At 36.6% G+C, this 19,598-nt stretch overlaps 1 long non-coding RNA gene across 1 annotated transcript; it reads left to right on the top strand.

The window, feature by feature from the left end:
* The first annotated feature begins 17,046 nt into the window (after nucleotides 1-17,046).
* Nucleotides 17,047-19,362, top strand: LOC108865456. The gene is made up of 2 exons (XR_007250985.1): nucleotides 17,047-17,510; nucleotides 18,637-19,362. It is a non-coding gene; the product is annotated as an uncharacterized LOC108865456 (long non-coding RNA).
* The last annotated feature ends 236 nt before the right edge of the window (nucleotides 19,363-19,598 follow it).

Below are 19,598 nucleotides of genomic sequence, written 5' to 3'. Positions count from 1 at the left end.
AGTGAGAGAGAGATATTACAGAGTGTGAGGAGAACGCTGAGAGAAACAAAGAGAGAAAAAGCAGAGTGCAATTGATTGTACATTCCGTAAAGCAAAAGCCTGATCTAACGGAAGAAAATCTCACAACGGGACAAATTTTTAAAAGCCAATACATAATTTATCCAATAGTGTCTGCCCACACTTTCTTACGTGTACACACGTGTGAATTTACACAAGTGTACAAAATTATCTCTTGTTATTGAACTTTAAATCGTTACAAGTTTGATTTGGATCTAGTTAGTGCTAGCAAAAGAGCCAGCGCGTTATTACGGGTTTACAATTTTGTTTAGACATATTAACAACAATATTTACATCTCTATTTACATATATATATATATATATATGTACATCCATATTTACAATCTTATTTACACAAATATACTATTTAGAACTTCTGATTCTCTTCATTGAAACTTCAAAGTTTTTTTCCCCTTGGTTAGAAATTGGAATAAAACTGCAATTATTGAGGTGATTTTTTTTAATTGCTAAAAAATTGGATACTTTCTTCAGTTAGTTTTCAAGTACATTTAATAAGAAATGTCAAAAAACATATATATGCTGATCTACAAATATAAGTATGCCATGAAGAGAAAAATAATAATTACAACTTACACATGTTAAAGCAAACATATGAGGAGCAAATTGCTAATCTCACATTTTCATCTAAGCTAACCACAATAAACTCTTCTATCACAATTCTTAGCCTGCACGCATGAATAAATGTTAGAATTCACATCTTATAGTAAAAGATTTATAAATGTTAGAATTATACTCTTATTCTGCTAAATTGTGAACTGAGAGAAACAAATGCATAGATGTAGGAAAAGATTTATAAAATGTTATAAATGCTTTATTATACTTTGTACCTCATATTTTCAATACAAATTTTAACTCTTGCTCTCATATCATTCATTGGCAACCATTTTTTTTTTCCAAAGTTTGTACTACATTAATGTATTTCAAATTATCTTGCAATTTGACAATTAGCTTTGTAAGATTTCTTTAAAATGTTTAAAAAATGTTGATAAGCACATATTGTCAATAAAAGGGTATTTGTCAGGGATATGTAAATTATTACCTATGAGAATGTTCTTATCTATGAAAGAGAATAGTTAGGAGAGAAAGATAATGATATTATTGTTTTCACTTCTTTTCATTTTTGTGTGTTGTAATTACATACGAAATGTTCTTTATATAGAATCACATTCGCAAAAAATCAAAAAGTAACGTGATCGTTTCTTTTGAAAAATTTCACATAATAACAAACTACTACTGTGACTTTTTTGAAATTTCACGTAATAACAAACCATTACTGTGATCTTTTTGAAACTTCACATAAAAACAAACCATTCTCATAATTTTACAACACTTTCTTTATTTTTAATTATATATTCTTTCCATTTCCTCTCCTTTTTTCCCTCATCTCAGCCAACCCTCTCATGAGTCTTTTCTCACACGTCACTCTCTCTCTTTCCTCTCACTTTCTATGCACATGTTTGTGGCATAGAAAACAATAAAAAATTATAAAGAATTGAATGCAGGGAAACATATGTGTACAATAAGCAACACTATTCACTTTACAAATTTTCCTCAAATTAATAATGAAAATGCTATACAAGATTAGTAATCTGTCCGTTTTCCTTCAAGTAATTCGTCTGATTTTTCTTTGGATAAATAGTAACAAACTATTAAATTGAAAGTTGAATAACAACGACATGGAAAATAGGGTCAAACATGTAATTTTACTGTGCACCAAAGAAAGGAACTTGAAAGCTGGGCAGCAAAAGAGGGGCAAAACCATCCTTTCATTGTTGGTGAACAGTGCGTTCTCTCATAAGATGAACAATGATTTTCTACTTGGTTTTAGCATATAGATAATTTATCCGTTGAGTACTGCCTAAATATACTAAAAAATTAAGATAAATTAAGCACTGGTTCAAACGTTCATGTAAAATTCCATTAAACCCAACAAGATCAGTTTTGTCATTTTGTATTCTCTTTAACAAGAAAAAGACAAAGCGAAAGAGAAATTGATGCATTGCTTACGAACCCCAAATTTTCAAACGACAATACATGGTTCGAGCCATCCTCACTCTCTCGTGGCACTACAATTTACATCATTTCACGGTAGAAACATCACAATTAGAGTTGGGGATTGCCTCAAACTTGACCCAGGGACGTTAGGGAGTTGTGTGGTGGCTTCCAACTCTTCCAAAACGGTATGGAGTGGTCGGAAAAGTGTCGGAAAAGTGTCGGGAAGTTTCTTTCTCGTCGGAGCTTCGAGCTAGAGCCTCTAGTCTCGGTTTCCTACGAAACGGAGCTGGGTTTGAGCTCGCGAGGTCAAGAAGGTGGATGTGGTGGTGGTTTGGGCGTTGATTCGTCGAGGTTTGGTGACTTTTGCTGCGTTCCAGAGAGAAGAGAGGACGGGAGAGTTTGAGAGGGAGAAAGAGGTTTGAGTGAGTGAAAGAGATGTTACAGAGTACGAGGACAACAGAGAGAGAGAGAGAGAGAGAGAGCAGAGTGCAATTGATTGGATTTGGTGGGGTGACTTTCCGTTAAGGGAAGAAAAATCTTACGGGATAAATTTTCAAAAGCTAATCGGCAATTCACACGTGTGAATTTACACAAGTATACAAATTTATTGCTTGTTATCAAAATTTAAATTGTTACTTGATTTGGATTTAGTTTATATTTATGCATACATAACGACGACTACTCAAATATATTAAAAAAGAGATGAATTACGCATTGGTTCAAACATTCATGTAAAACTCCATTAAACCCAACAAGATCAGTTTTGTCATTTGTATTCTCCTTAACAAGAAAAAGACAAAGTGAAAAGGAAATGAACGCAGTGCTTACGAACCCTAAATTTTCAAACGACAATACATGGCTCGAGCCATTCTCACTCTCTCGTGGCATTACAATTTACATCATTTCACGGTAGAAGCGTTGCAATTAGAGTTGCGTATTTTTTTTTATCTTTGTGTAAAAATATCTCAAAAAAAAATTATTCTCTTGTTTTCGGTCAAATAACTAATCACATTAAAGATAAAGCAAATTAAAGTATAGTAAAATTTATACGAAAGTAAAGCAAAGCAAAGAAACAAGCCTAAAAGTAAAAGTGCAATCCTTTCCAAAAGTAAAGCACACTAAAAGTAAAGTAAAGAAACAAGCCTAAAAGTAAGGTAAAATTTATTCGAGACCGTTAGTCATGCAAATTGAATGAACAATTTTAAAATAGTGATACAATCAATACATTTATTTTTACTTTTAACACATTTTTACTAATTTTTATCCTTTAAAATAATGTTTTTTAGCCAAATTAAAACTACATAAGTAAACCCAATACATCAAATCACACAAACGCACCCCTATGTCATACATTTAAATCACACAAAGAGACAAACTTTTCACATTTTCACACACCAAATGAAAGCTTGATTTAATGGAAGAAAAATCTCACAACAGAACAAATTTTTAAAAGCTAACAGATTGTTTGGGCCCAAAATATTGGGATTAGGCCGAGCAGCAGGATGTGCTCGGCCCAAGGTAATAACACATGCTATGGGCCAAATAATGAGACTCGGACCAGCTGGCAGGGTCGGCCAGATCCGATCTTAAGTAGTCCAGATAAACGAGGAAAGGTCGAGGAAATCCTGATGCAACCAGGATTCTCGACCGGCAAGGGATAAAACCTCAAAAGTAGGAGAATTCAGAATCCCAATAGGACTGGGATTGTTTGAGTTAAAGGTGAGATGGGACAAGGACTCCCAATCCAAATCAGAATGGGAATCAAGGAGCGAGGTGCTATAAATACAAGAAATTACGCAATAGAAACCCCTTCAACATCAGCATACAATTGCCCTGCGCAAATTCTCTCAAACACCTTGAGATTTTTACTTTTCTTTTCCCGCCGACACACCTTTAGTTTGGATAAACAGCACTGTGGAAGCAACCGGTGAGCACCTTCAGTTTGGATAAACAGCACTGCTGCCGCAGAATCAGCCGACCGAGACACACCTTCAGTTTGGATAAACAGCACTGCGTTGAGGTCGACCGATTATCTATCTAAGTCTCGGCCGAGGAAGGTTTTCGAACCTTTGTTGGTAGAGGTCATCTTACTAAGCCGTTTCGGCATAGTTGGGTGTTACGAATTGCCTTGCTCGGCGCATTGGAGGCCGAGTGAGTTTATGATTGGATACTCACAAGTGAGTTTCAGGGTTCGGCATTCCGACGGCCGAACTACGTTTATCATCAAGACATACATCACATTCGAATACCTGTGCCCGTATAGTTTGGTCTCAATTCGGTGTGCTTATACTCTTACGAATATAATCACAGTGGCCGAATCAGGCTTCGACGAGTTGTGAACTCCGTAGAATTAGTAACCTTGTCTTCAGGCTATAGAATCCAGAGACCGAGAGCGTTCCTTCCTCGGTCGCAATCGCAAGATACAGAAGTCAACAGCGCGCTCAACGCGACCGCATCAAATTTTACTCCTCGGCCGAGCTCGGCCGACGAGTTGGCACGCCCTGCATTCAACCGAAGGACATTAGTTAGCTCATTAGTTATTCGGCCTTTTACTTGTTGCGATTTCAAAGGAACTTCATTTCATATCCTTTTCTTTCTATTTAGGCCACTCTCACAAATTTCTCCGTGTTTAAGGAATGATATGCAATTATGTGTTTAGTTGTTTTAAAACTGCGTTTTTTCATTTACTTTTTACGAGGTTCCGGTCGCGGGTCACCGGAATATGCAGTTTCACGCCGGTTTTCTGGGAAATTTTTAAATCATCATAACTTCCACATATCTCAACCAAATTGAGTGATTCAGAATGGAAATGATACCTCGGAATGAGACGAACAGATTGGTACCCTTAGCAACGGCTAACTTGCCATGATTTAGCCAAAAACAGGCAGGAAGGTCCCTGAAATCGACAGAAACTGGGGAGAATTTCAAAAGGTCATTACCTGCTCATTTCTCAACCATTTTTTACGTTCTTTATATGGAAATGAAGCACAAGAAACAAGTTTATACCTCTTGGAACTCCAAAAAGCAGACGTAAATGTACTGAAATTGGCCTGAAAGTCTCGGCCAAAAACCCAAAGCTTCGAAACCGTGTGTTTTCGAGTTGGGGATTGCCTCAGACTTGACCCAGGGACGTTAGGGAGTTGTGTGGTGGCTTCCAACTCTTCCAAAACGGTATGGAGTGGTCGGAAAAGTGTCGGGAAGTTTCTTTCTCGTCGGAGCTTCGAGCTAGAGCCTCTAGTCTCGGTTTCCTACGAAACGGAGCTGGGTTCGAGCTCGCGAGGTCAGGAGGGTGGATGTGGTGGTGGTTTGGGCTTGATTCGTCGAGGTTTGGTGACTTTTGCTGCGTTCCAGAGAGAAGAGAGGACGGGAGAGTTTGAGAGGGAGAAAGAGGTTTGAGTGAGTGAAAGAGATGTTACAGAGTACGAGGACAACACAGAGAGACAGAGAGAGAGAGAGAGAGAGAGAGAGAGAGAGAGCAGAGTGCAATTGATTGGTGGGGTGACTTTCCGTTAAGAGAAGAAAAATCTTACGGGATAAATTTTCAAAAGCTAATCGGCAATTTCTCCAGCAGTGTCTGCCGACACTTTCTTTTGTGCACACGTGTGAATTTACACAAGTATACAAATTTATTGCTTGTTATCAAAATTTAAATTGTTACTTGATTTGGATTTAGTTTATATTTATGCATACATAACGATGAGTACTCAAATATATTAAAAAATAGACGAATTACGCATTGGCTCAAACATTCATGTAAAACTCCATTAAACCCAACAAGATCAGTTTTGTCATTTGTATTCTCTTTAACAAGAAAAAGACAAAGTGAAAAGGAAATGAATGCAGTGCTTATGAACCTAAATTTTCAAACGACAATACATGGCTCGAGCCATTCTCACTCTCTCATGGCATTACAATTTACATCATTTCACGATAGAAGCGTCGCAATTAGAGTTGCATATTTTTTTTTATCATTGTGTAAAAATATCTCAAAAAAAAATTATTCTCTTGTTTTCGGTCAAATAACTAATCACATTAAAGATAAAGCAAATTAAAGTATAGTAAAATTTATACAAAAGTAAAGCAAAGCAAAGAAACAAGCCTAAAAGTAAAAGTGCAATCCCTTCCAAAAGTAAAGCACACTAAAAGTAAAGCAAAGAAACAAGCCTAAAAGTAAGGTAAAATTTATTCATTTTGAGACCGTTAGTCATGCAAATTGAATGAACAATTTTAAAATAGTGATACAATCAATACATTTATTTTTACTTTTAACATATTTTTACTAATTTTTATCCTTTAAAATAATGTTTTTTAGCCAAATTAAAACTACATAAGTAAACCCAATACATCAAATCACACAAACACACCCCTATGTCATACATTTAAATCACACAAAGAGACAAACTTTTCACAGCTTGATTTAACGGAAGAAAAATCTCACAACAGGACAAATTTTTAAAAGCTAACAGATACTTTAAATAAACAATGAAGCCTTTATGTGCTGTGTGATGTAATGGACTAATAGTGGTGGTTGTTATCATTCAATCAATAATGATCCATTTTAGATGGATAAAGCATCTGGTACAAAGTGACGAAAAGGAGAATGGTGCCCGTGATTTGTGCGTGCAAGCTGGAAAAAGAATAAAATATTTGAAATCATTTCTATGTGTAGTGAACGATTAGAATGAATTGATATTTTACGCGATCCGCGGAGAAGGATTCGGAAAGGTTAATGGTCATAGTTTCTCACGTGCACACTCGTGTGAATTTCACACAATTTTGTGTACATATTTACCCGTTTATTAAACGAGTGTAGTTTCTTTATTACAAGTCTAATTTGGATCTAGTTTGCGCTCATACGTTAGTAACGATGAATACTATCTCGATATACTAAAAAATGATACAAATTAAGCACTGGCTCAAACATCCACGTATCCGCTGAACCAACAGGGGCATTTTGATCAATTCTCATATTTGAAAATTAAAATTCGATATAGTCGGAACAAGTTATCACAAACTTGTTAGAGAATTTGAATGTGGAATGGTATCATGGACAAGGAGGACATATTACCCATTAGAATATACATTTTGATTTGGTGCATCATTTTAGCGTAGATTAGATAACCAAAGGATTATGTTCGGTTTGGTTTCAAACTTTGGCTTGGTGCATCATTTTGCCAAATTAGCAACTGAAGTAAAGAGACAATAGATTTCAGAATGATCCTTTGCCATCTCTACAAGTGTTGAATGAAGATCGTGAGCAAACTAATCAACGTAAAACGCACACTCATTCTCCTTCAATTCAATTGCAATTTAGTTCAACTGTAAAGCTCTATAATTTTTGGATACAAAACGACATATCATGCCAAATACCAACTGCAAAATGCAGCCTATGGTCATCCATTCAAGTACATTACTTCTCGACACTAACCTGTAACTCCAATGTTCTGCAGTCATTTTTCTTGAGCAAGCGGTCATCATCGAACCTGTTAAAATTAAAGGGATGCAAAGACACATATCTATACTGACAATATTTTAACTAAATAAGGAAAAATAAAACTGAAGCCTATTCTACGACAACAAATCAGCATTGACTGATAATATATCCATTAGTTATACTGATATTTGCCATGGACGAGTTTTCATATTTTGAAATCGTTACTTAATAACTTCATGTTTGATATCATCGAGAATGTCTTTCTCAATATAGGCAATCCAACAATCACCTGTCATTTGATTGAGTAACCAATTCTTCACAATCCTCATAGCACAAAATGCTCTCTACACTGGGAGATGCAACTGGTAACATGAGTGCTAATGTCAACATCAAGTAAACTAATAGGTAAACAGTTTCTTATTTTGTCTCAACCATTTTTTGTGCAAGATCCGCAATCCCATTCAATCTTGAAAACTCAACGCTCGAGCGCATGTCCATATGCATCTTAAGTAATATTTATATTTAATTTTAAATAAAAATTTAAAATAATTTATAATCAATATACAATAAACGAATATGATTAAATAATCTTTATAATCCTTAAAAAAAAAAAATTCGACGAGAATGCTCATTCATATTTTGTTTTCTCTTTGTTTTCTTTCTTCTCCCTTTTCTTCACGTGGACTCCCCCTTTTCCTTTTCCTTTATTTCTTTCTGCAATTCCACCATCACCTTCTTTTCCTTCTTTTTTTTTTCCCCCTTCTTTACTTTCCATTTTTTCTTTGTCTGGCACCAAGGCTAATGGGGAAATTCATGGTCTCAAGGCTGAAGGGACCCTTTTGTATATATCCAACCAACTCGCGTGGGTAGCAAGTAGTTCTTTACCACAATAATAAAAAAATGTTAACTCATCGTATAATTGCGGGAGTCCAAATTCGTCAGTGACTAATCAGCCATAGGTGTGATTAGCCACTTTATCACAATAGTAGAAAAATGTCAAACCTCTGCATGATGGTATGGGTCCAAGCTTATTAGTGACCAACCGCTCATCGATGACTAATCTAACAAAATATATTATTTGACAAAAAAAAAACAAAAAACTCTCATGAGTATACTACGTATAAAATTTAAAAGTATACAAACTTAAACCAATTCACTAAAACGACATCGTTATAGGAGAAAAAGATAAGGTTTGAGCTTTTCAGATTTCTTTGCGATGGTGGCTCTGCAAGTCAGCCAGACACCGGTTTAAAGAATATTCAGATGCCACAGCTCGAATCCACCGTCAAGACGTGGGTTGTCGTTTCCATAGGCTAGCTTCCGATCTCAGAAGTGGGTTGTCGTTTCCGTGGCTGTCGGAGGGTCACCAAGGACTTGAAGCCCACAAGGCAACAGGCGAGACTAATTTGTACTATTCAATTATGAGAAATTTTTGAAGTATTTAATCATAATGAAATTACAAGAGAAGGCAAAAATCGTAAAGAAATTTTGTATGGAAATCTTCAATCTCCAATCGATTTTCTCCATCGGAGTTGAGGTTACCGGGAGGTTTTCCCCAGTTTTCCTCCAATGCAGATCAGGGTGGACACGGGTTGGTTCTGTGCGGTTTTGAAGTGAAACTGAATTTTTTGCCAGTTCGGTTCGGTGTGAATTTGAAGCTTGAATTAATCAAGATAAAACCAAACCATTTGGTTACAGTTTAATTCGGTTTCAAAAGGTTTTGATTTCGGTTTCAAACCATTTGCAAACTAGGATGTTGTAGCAACTAGAGGCAGACCCACATGATCCTGTCTCGCCATCAATGACACAAACTGTATAGATTTCATTTCCTTTGTGTCTTCTGAATATGCCACCAATTTGTTGTTTGGACTGACCTCAAGAAGGATTAAGAAAATGAATTTGAAATGTTGGGATCGTCATAATATAAACCACTGCATTGTAATGTTGGTGTACCACTCATCCAAGATTTACATGCTCCGGAGGAGCATCAGGTCCGGGGGGGGCATGCTATCATACACAGACTGGATGTTCGACGTCACCCTTGCTGCTTTTGGTTTTGGGTATTAAGAGTATCTCCAAAATGATAATTGATAGCTTATGTGATAATTTGACATTTTGTACAATATTTTGCTCTACCCGATATGTTAAATAATAATGTCATTTAATAATTTTTTTAAAGATGTTCTATGCGGAACGTACTCTATTCCTTTGAGAGTCCTTTGATAGTAATAGTAGGGGCCTTTTCGTTCAGGTGCAGATGTATCATCCTCCTTGATCAGCTAGTCCACACTGATATTAAATTAAATATTTTCTTAATTTTGTCGGTGTGATTCGGTTTCGGCTTGATTTCAGATGTTCAAAGGCAAAACCAAAACGTTTCTTCATACTACGGTTCGGATTCAAACCAAAATCGTTTTAAAATCGTAAAAATCAAATCATTTGGTGCGATTTAATTTGATCCGTGTTTTGATTTTGAATTTCCGATTCCAAGTGCTCATTCCTAAATGTAGTGGCATATGGAATACTCACGTATAAATGAAATCCCACATAATCTTTGGGGGATGGTAAGATTGTTTAAAGCCTTTGGATCCTTTGGTTTGTATACCATCTTCAAGTCCAGTGTAATCCTTAACTTAATGAAATTCCACAAAATTTTTAAGTTTTTTAATACACATAATTTTAAATGAATTTTAAAAAGACTACCCCAAAATTTAAAACTTTTTAAGGGTAAATTTGTTGTATAGGACTATCTTAAACTGGACTAATTTTAGGGACTAAGTTGGACTGTCTTAAAATAGACTAAACTGAACTAACTTAGTGAAGTATTTGGTACAGTGTCGGACTAAAAAACAGGATAATAAAAAATAAAAAATAAACTCATATATGTTACAAAATATTTAAATTATTTGCTTCAACTTCAATTTCAACCACCATTAAAATTTTCAATCCAAATTTTCAACATCCAATTCCCTAATCCAACACCAAAATGCTAAATTTCAAAATACCTAGTTCAAAAATCATCAAAAACCAATCATCCCCCTCTAGTGGAAGAACATATACATTATTTATACCGAATGATTATCTTGATTCTGTCGCCGATTACCTTAAGCAAGCTTCTAACATTCAAGTTAATTCTTGATGCATGACCAGAAAATTCCAAAACTTGACAAGAAATGCAACTACAAATTTTCTATCTTTCAAATGAAAAATTGGGACAAATTGCAAATTGGATTTGGTAATTCAGAAAATTAGAGACAGAGAATTGGGGGAGGGAGTTGCCAAATGTCTTCAAGGAAGCCATATTTGATGAGCTCCTAGTTCTCGAACTTGTCGAGGTCTAGAAGAAAGCACAAGCTTGGAGATAGATTGAAACTTTGTCTTGATTTTGGCAAAATTGTGTGTTTGTAGTTGATACCCAAGAGGAGTGGACGTTTTGAAATTCTACGTATCCAACATTGCAATTCCTAATTCGTCTTGATTATGGGAAATTTGATGTCCGCTGGGACTTAAAAACTGCGAGAGAGATGGAAGGCTTAGATAGTCTTGGATGTAAGGAGATAACTTCCTAGCGTTTGGTGGCCTAGAGAAGGATATGGTGGTCGGTGGAGTGGTATCTGGAACTGCATGCACGATGTTCAGTGGTGCGAGAGCTGGAGTTACTGAATCAATTGATTGCCAGCCTAGGAAGAATGAAAGCTTAATTGCAGTGGGTTGGGGATCTGAGGAAGACGAAGAGGAAGATGAAGCGAGCTAAGGAAGTCAAAGAGAGGAAGATGCAGACGAAGACGAAGTAGACAAAGCTAAGAGCTCTTAGTGAAGGAGTTAATCGAGGCGAATCCGGCATAATCCCATTAAACGTAATCCCTATACCTGCCAAACATTGGTGTCTAGTCTAGTGAACCTTAAGGAGCCTAAACAAACACACCCCGGTAGCTCTTGAGTCAGCTCAAAATTAAGCGAACGATGCGTTTATTTCAACCTGCCCTCCTCCTTGTCCTACATCCGGTGGCTACTCTTAAATTTCAGGTAGACGAGCCATAGGTCCACTTCAACAACACCGATATTGTCCCTACTTGGCCACTTGCTTAATCCATCAGGTGTGGGGTTTTAATACAAAAGATATCGGTGTTAGTTAGAATAGGGTAATTCTATATAAAAAGGCTTATTCTCAAGCCCTCTGGCCGATGTGGGACATAGGAATTCTAACACTTCCCTGCACGTGAAACCCCATTTTATGGGTCACACGTGAAGTTCCACACATCGACAACCACGTGGAGCCAAGCTAGGGTTCACCTGTTTGCGCGGGGCCAATGGGGACCCATCTGTTCATGTGGTATCTCTTTGCCTACGTGGAGCCAAGTCGGGTCTCACCCGTTTGCGCAGGGTCAATGGGAACCCATCCGTTCACATGGATGTACAGGGTCGTCCCCTGTCTTTGATACCATCTTAAATTTCAGGTAGACGGGCCATTGGCCCACTCCAACAACACCGATACTGTCCCCACTTGGCCACCTGCTCAATCTGTCTAGTGTGGGGTTTTAATACAAAAGACCTCAGTGTTAGTTAGAGTGGAGTAATTCTATATAAAGGGCTTATTCTCAAGCCATCTGGCTGATGTGGGATAGAGGAATTCTAACATCTTAAATTTCAGGTAGACAGGCCACGGGCCCACTCCAACAACACCGATACTGTCCTTAATTAGAGACATGCTCAATTCGTCAGGTGTGGGATTTTAATCCAAAAGGCCTCGGTGATAGTTGGAGTGGGGTAATTCTATTTAAAGGGCTTGTTCTTATGCTTTCTAGCCGATGTGTGATAGAGGAATTCTAACAACTACCGATAATTATCTATCTTTTTCTTTTGTGAATAAACGAGTATATTTGAAAAGGAAGAAGAGACTAATCCCAATACAACAAGCCCAATTTCCAAGATTTCATGTATCATCTATGATGTGTACATAAGAGGTGGCTAATCATCTATGATGTGTACATAAGAGGTGGCTAATCATCTATGGCGTGTTTACATATAGGGAAAGGAAAAGGCGGAATAGGAGTCATTCCCCATTCATGATTATTCCTCTGTTTACCAATTCAACCGGAATGCACAGTGTTGCGGGACCTATGTAAAATCAGGAGTTCAATTCCTAATATTGACAGAATTAGATTACTTACACAGAGGTAGTATTTGGATTCCGGGGAGAAGGCTTTATCCGAAATCAAATTTTTCTTCCCAAAGCACCCTTCACCTTCAACGCTCCCTTCTATTTTCTCGTTGTCTTTCGCCATCCTCTCTAACAGCTATGTGCTCCTCCGCCGCCGCCTCTATGCACCCCATGCATTGCTGTGTCGAACTCTTTCAATTTGGGGCTCAGTTGCCGATTCTAATTCCAAAGACTGCAAATTCAGACTCTCGTTAGAATTTATAGGGGATAAGGATTGCAATTGGGCATCCTTAAAACACTTGAAAGATCAACCATTCAACAACATATTAGCTTGAATCATTACGCATAACCACATAGGGAAGGTCAGGGCAGAGCATTACGTTGAATCCTTGATGGTGAGGTAGGGAGGGAGAGCAAAGAATGGTCGAAGTCTCAGGGAGGGTAGTCACGGTCGAGCGTGAGTGAGAGGGTGAGGAGAAGGCGTTTTGTCAGCAAATCAGAGAATGAAGAGGATTGATCAGATTGAATTTAAAAGGACTTAAAAAGCCTTTCTCACAGAAATTAAAAATAAAATAAATTTTTTTATTAAATATAAAAACGATTAGCATATAATATAGATTATTTAGAATAGGGGCATTTTAGTAATGACATTAGTTTTCATTCCGATGCATGACAATTAGTAAACAACTTATATGGACTCAATATCAATTCTACGCCGTTTCCAGACAGTTTTAATAAACAATTTCAATAGGAATCTGATTCTGATTCCACCTCATTTCAATTCTTCTTCAATCCAATTCCTCCTCAATTCAATTCCTCTCAATTTGATTACAGATTAGTAAACGCGCCCCTAGGGTTGCCTAGCATTATATTGACTACTAGCAGTGCAGCAAACATGATGACTTACCAAGCAATTCCTATAAGATGGTTACTTTCCAATTCAAGGTAACAATCAGACATCTCAAAGTTTTCGAATTCTGTCTAGACATATGAATTATGAGATGTAAATTCATCAAATTGATCAATTAATTGATTGATTTTAACCTTTTTATGGGAAATAAGACTCGATGACTATGGTTTTTACAACTTTTGCAAATGTTTGCACTAACCTTAAAATCTCTGATGCTTGACCATTCTGTGTGCAGATTTTATAATGCTGGAACTGGCACCAAGACTCCAACCACTAAGATGTGAGAGGTTTGGACGGATTACTGCAACTACTAGTGAAAACACACGATTCAAGGTCATCTTCAGCCGTCTTTTGGAACACCAGGACAGCCTTGAACAATCATCGTTGTCACGACTTAAGAAAGAATACCAAATTCTGTTATTTCCTACCGGTCTTCTGCACAAAACTGTTCCATCCCAGTCTACAAGCTTGTTGAAAGAGGACCAGAGTTGTATGTCATGGCTCAATAAACAAGCACACAACTCTGTCATCTATGTAAGCCTAGGAAACACAACATTCATAGACAGTAAAAACTAGCTGAAATGGCACGAGGTTTGGCCAACAATAAGCAGCCTTTCTTGTGGGTCGTTCGGATGACGAACAATTATTTGGAGCACTCACTTATCCTCAAGCGAGACGACCACGTCCTTTTTGGAGAATGCCGGCACACCTTCATAAGGATGTGGGCGTTTCGGGTCTCTCGTTGCCTTGAGCAAAGTAACGAACGTAAAATGCACACTTTTTCTCCTTCATTTTTAGTGTCTTAATACTATTCAACTCCAAGCATATTACTTGTCCCATGATAACCTTGCCCCCTAGCTTTGACAAGCTTAATCCATGGGTAGAAAAGAAATCATCAATAGCTGCCTTAAGTGAGTCAGCAGTATTACTAACGGCTTGTACAATGCATAAAAAAGGCTTGATCATATGACCTTTATCCACAAAACGTATTACAATAGCCAATTGCTTCATTGAAGACATGTTATGAAGCTCATCGATAAGAATGGAAAAGTGCAAACCACCAATATCATTAAAGACATGCTTTCCATTGAAAAAGCAGTTATGACCTCCTTCTGAGTATCAGGTGAAGTCAAATTCAGACTTAAGGGAGGATTTCTCAATGTGATAACTTTTAACTCCTCGTGGCGACCACATTGGAAATTCCAGAGTCCAAGAAAAACTCCTTCGTTGTTTGAACCTTCATGTTCATCGCCTCCACAAAATATAAGCCCTTGATGCAAAAGAAACCTCATACAAACAATTGATACATCCAAAAAAGTTTTACATTCCTTTGGTGCTTGGTGTTGCTTTAATAAAGCATCATAAGTTCTCCAAGCCTGGTTGAGGGCGCTATTCCGTCCTCCAACATGACCCTGCAACCTTTCCTTCTTCCAATTCGAAAACCCTTTACTAACAAAGCAATCACCGCTAGCTTGCTCTCCCATATTTAGCTTAAACAGATAACAACATAAACAATACGAAGCATCTTTTGCTATACTATCTTCCAACCAAGTCGGAAACTCATAAACCAAGCAGATATAAACCTTATTGGTCCCTCACTGGTATTCTTGTGGGGGAACTCATGGTCTCGAGTCTGAAAATGACCCTTTTGTATATATGCTCTTTGAACTTGCTCTCGAACTCGAACATTTGGATGCTAATCCCAAATTCAAGTGCGCAACCCGGGATCAACAACAAGATCTTCCAAGTTGATTTCAACGCAAGCTTGTTTCGAGCTTTTGTCGTTCTCCTTCCAATACGATGACGACTCCATTGACTCATCAAATGATTTTCTTTTCAAATACTGCATCTCTACTTCAAAATTTTGGGTCTTTTAGCAAATATATCATACGAACAAAAAATTCTTCAAAATCCAAATAATTATTCCAGTATCATCCAACACGTAGAAATACTACAAAAATCTTCCTATACCATTGCAAGGGTACACAAAAAATTCATTAAATTAGATTTACAGAGGAAAAAGTAAAATAAAAAATTAAAAACCGGGGCTTTTTACATCTAGTGAGATCCAGAGAGCCAAAGTGAAGAGAAATTGCTTCAGATATCACTGGGTGTGCATATGAGTGAGAAAGGGCAACATTTTAGAGTGGCTAACCATTTTCGAGTTGGCCACTTTCAAGCCATTTTTCGGCCAAACCACGGCGAGTTAGTCATCGAAAAAGGTACCATTCTCTTCATCTCGTCGAAAAGTATGATTTTCGTTTTTGAATCACTCGATTCGTTGAGTATTGAAGAAGTTATGAACATTTAAAGTTTACCCAGTTTCCGGCTAGTTTTCCAGTTTTCCTGCGTACCAGCCTTCTTTCAAGCTATTTTCTGGCCATCTCCGGCAACTATTGGGCCTCCAAATAAGTATAATCTAGTTCTACACTTTCCTATCTTCATTTTGATATATTATGGGTGGAATTTGGTTAAGAATCGATTGAGTTACGAAGCTTTGAAAATTGCCCAAAGAGTTTTAAACAAAAGGACCAAAATCATGGATGGTGGACAATCTTAGGGATCATTTCTATTGATTATGCAAATCTTTGATTATGCAAATCTTAGGAACCATTTTGACTATTTAGCCTAATATCAATATTATTTGTAGTTTGATATAATATTTAGACAATCAAAATTTGTCGTTCAGTCAAATAGAGCAAAAGATGCTGACAAAGGCTCATTTCTTACTTAGGGTGAAAAGGTAGAGTAAAATATTGTTAGGTGAAAGAGAGAATAAAAGAGTGGGGGAGGAACTATTTTGCGATTCAAACGTGTAATCCTAGCTTAGGAATGACACTAATCTTCTTTGTACCGTTCTAATTTTATGAGATGTCCATGAAGGAGATTTCATGGCGGGTTGCTCACAGCGAATTTAAGAGAACATTGATGCTTGAACAATGAAGATCTTGGTTGTCAAATTGGGCTCTGATTTGCTATGGAGTTCAGGGTTTATTTATTTATTTATTTTTTTGTGGGAGTTCCAATTTCAATTTGAGCTTTTGGAGGGATACAAAAAAGAGGTGATTGATTAATTACGATCTCTAACGAAATCCAACACAAAGCAACATAATATCGTGACCAATGCTCACATTTTTGGTAGTGGTAATTCAATCCAAAACTACCATAATTTTAAGATACAATTCAATTGTAGTATGGAAAAATTCCAATTGTGGTATTTTAGATGTTGGAATCGGAACATTCAGTTCACTAAAATGACATTGTTATATAAGAAAAAGACAAGAATTGAACTTTCCAAGTTCTTCTTTGTGATGGTGGCTCCACAAGTCATGCCGATATCGAGCTCTACAAATCATGGATGCCATATTGCTAAATCCATCAGAAAAATTCTCAACGAAAACTCTCATATGACCTATCATCTTAATATTTTCTCGTAATACGCATCAATACAAACTTGTGAGCGCAACCATTAGAATTAAAATAAAGATTCCACGGAATTACAAAGTTTAAAGATAGTAAGATAATTTTGTATTACCATGGTTGATTGATTACCTTATGCTGTCCGTTTACCTTTATTTTTCATTTCTATTATAAATTTCTTTATTTCTTGTCCTTTTCTTTCCTTTTTGTCTCGCCTCCCTCCCTCCCGCATCCTCTCTCCCTCTTCTCTTAGCGAGCCGACGACTGCCGACGCAACATCTCCGTCGTTCACCGGTCACCAACGCCTGTGAAACTACACATCCAGAATGCTCTTGCCGTCCTTTATCCAATCCCCAAGTTAGTTTCTATAAATTCGTAGGCGATTTTCCTCAATTTCTAATTTAAGAAACGGTGACCCAGGGTTTTCCGTCCAACTTCCGGCCAATATCGCCGGAATTGGACCTCGACCCAAGAGGTAGAAATGATCCTCTTCTCGTGGGCTGTTCTCCAATGTAAGTTCTTTTTCCAAATTTTCAACTTTCAGTTTTGGGATTGATTCTTGATTTCGAATTTTATTCGATTTTCTGTATGAATGACGGAGATGAGACTTCTGGTGATTGTTGTATCTGTGAAGTTGTTGAAATCCCTAACGATTACGTTCCCGGTTGATAGTTGAAGCATGTCTATAGCATGATGTGGGATTGAACTCTGTAGAACCTTGTATTATTGTTAATAGGCAATGAATGAACTCTTTTGCATAGGAATTATAAAATTCATGGAAAGAATGTGAAAATGTGGTAGGAAATTAGAAAATGGGGAACAAAATCATGTTATGATAAAGGCAATAGCTTAGCCTGACTCCTTGTTTATTGTAGTTGTATTCAGCAGCTTACTTTGGTTTTGAATTGCCTGCTGTCCAGTAGATGTTTAAGACTTAATGTGGAGGAAATTCTCTCTTGAAGTTGCTTGAACTTACCTATTTGGTAGACAGGGCTACTCAAGGGAGAGCTAACCTGAGGTGTGAGTGGACATTTATTTAAGAAATGTTTTTTCTTTATCAAATATTAAGCAGATTTTATGAATTAATATCAGACCTTATAGTGAATGATCATATTATTTAGCTTACATGTGTATGATCAATATTACATGTGTCATTCTACAAACATGTCATTCATCTTATACGTGTATGATATTACAGAACTTTTAGCATTATAAATTGAAATGCAAATATTGGTAGCTAGAGACAACTTTTCCAAATTATCATAACAAATAAGCAAACACCAATTTAGAAACAAACAGTAATAATCACAGTCGAAATTTATAATACATAAAATCAGCAACATAAATAGTATTTTTGGAATGAAATTCTGGTGCAACAAATGACCTTTTATTGGCTTGTACATATGATATGGTAAATGAATTGTTGAAGCCACAACGTTGTGTAAACTCTTGTCCTGCATGCATTGGAGAATATTAGAAATCACTGAAATTGGAATAAGTTGAAATGGTAATGCTTATTGTATATGTGTTTCAGAAAATAGCGGTTTAAGAACTAAATTAATTTTCAAGTCACTTAGCACTACGGTTATGTTTATTGTATATGTGTTTCTCAAAACGGTTATGCTTGTTGTAGATCAGGTGAGACATGCTAACAGAAAAAGGTATTTCCAATATTATTGTGGAATCTGATAAAGGTTTCTTGAGGCAGTTGCTAGTCTGAAAAGCTTCTTCCATCTTAACTGTTACTGGCTGTAAGACTTTTATTGGGCTTACATCTATTTAGGAGTCCTAATTGATTAAGGATAAAAGAAAGGAATTAATATTTGATTATTCCGGATTAATTATGGTGAAGTATATCAATAATTTTTGCGAATATCAATCCTATTACGTCATGGATTTTAGAGGTGCTAAAGATCTGTATTAGGGTTTTCTTTATGGGCAAGAAGCCTAATACTCTCACCTATAAATATAAGGCTTAGGTCCCACTTTTATACACATTATTCTAGCACAAAACACTACCCCATATAGGAGTGCATAAGGCGTGTAGAGAGAGATGAAGATCTTTGCTTGTTTGTTGCTGATCATGGTTCAATCTTGTTCATGTCAATGGCTTCTTAAGGTTAGTACTTTTAGAGTGCATATTATAGATCGACTTGCATTGGGTACCTCGAAAAAAATGAATTAGGTAGCAGAATGTGGTTCGACGACCCCTATTGTTCAATTTTTTAAGTACCATCCATGTATGTATATATTCTATAAAACATGGTAGAATAATTTTTTGAGTACTTTATAGATAATTTCATCAGTTTTTACTAAACCTAGAAGAAGTTGGAGATAGAAACATGCTAACCTTTATGCTTGATCGATCAATTGTGTTGGTCATCTTCATTCGTCATCTTCATTTTCATCCTCACTGTACAATTCATCATCGTTATCCTTCGTGTTTTAGAAATAAAAGACAGATGTTTTCTTGAGATAGAATTGAGTTTTAAAAAATAAAATTACTTAAATACAATTTAGTATTTGACTAAATTTTGAGAACACTTTTGTCAAACTAAATATGAACTGTTGATTATGCTTTCCCTAAATTTGTAGTAAGA

The sequence above is a fragment of a genome, unplaced genomic scaffold (assembly GCF_019419815.1).
Source record: "Pyrus x bretschneideri cultivar Hongxiangsu unplaced genomic scaffold, Pyrus_bretschneideri_v1 Contig39, whole genome shotgun sequence".
Lineage (NCBI taxonomy): Eukaryota > Viridiplantae > Streptophyta > Magnoliopsida > Rosales > Rosaceae > Pyrus > Pyrus x bretschneideri.
Note: the sequence above shows the minus strand (reverse complement) of the source record. Positions and strands in the feature narration are given on the sequence as shown.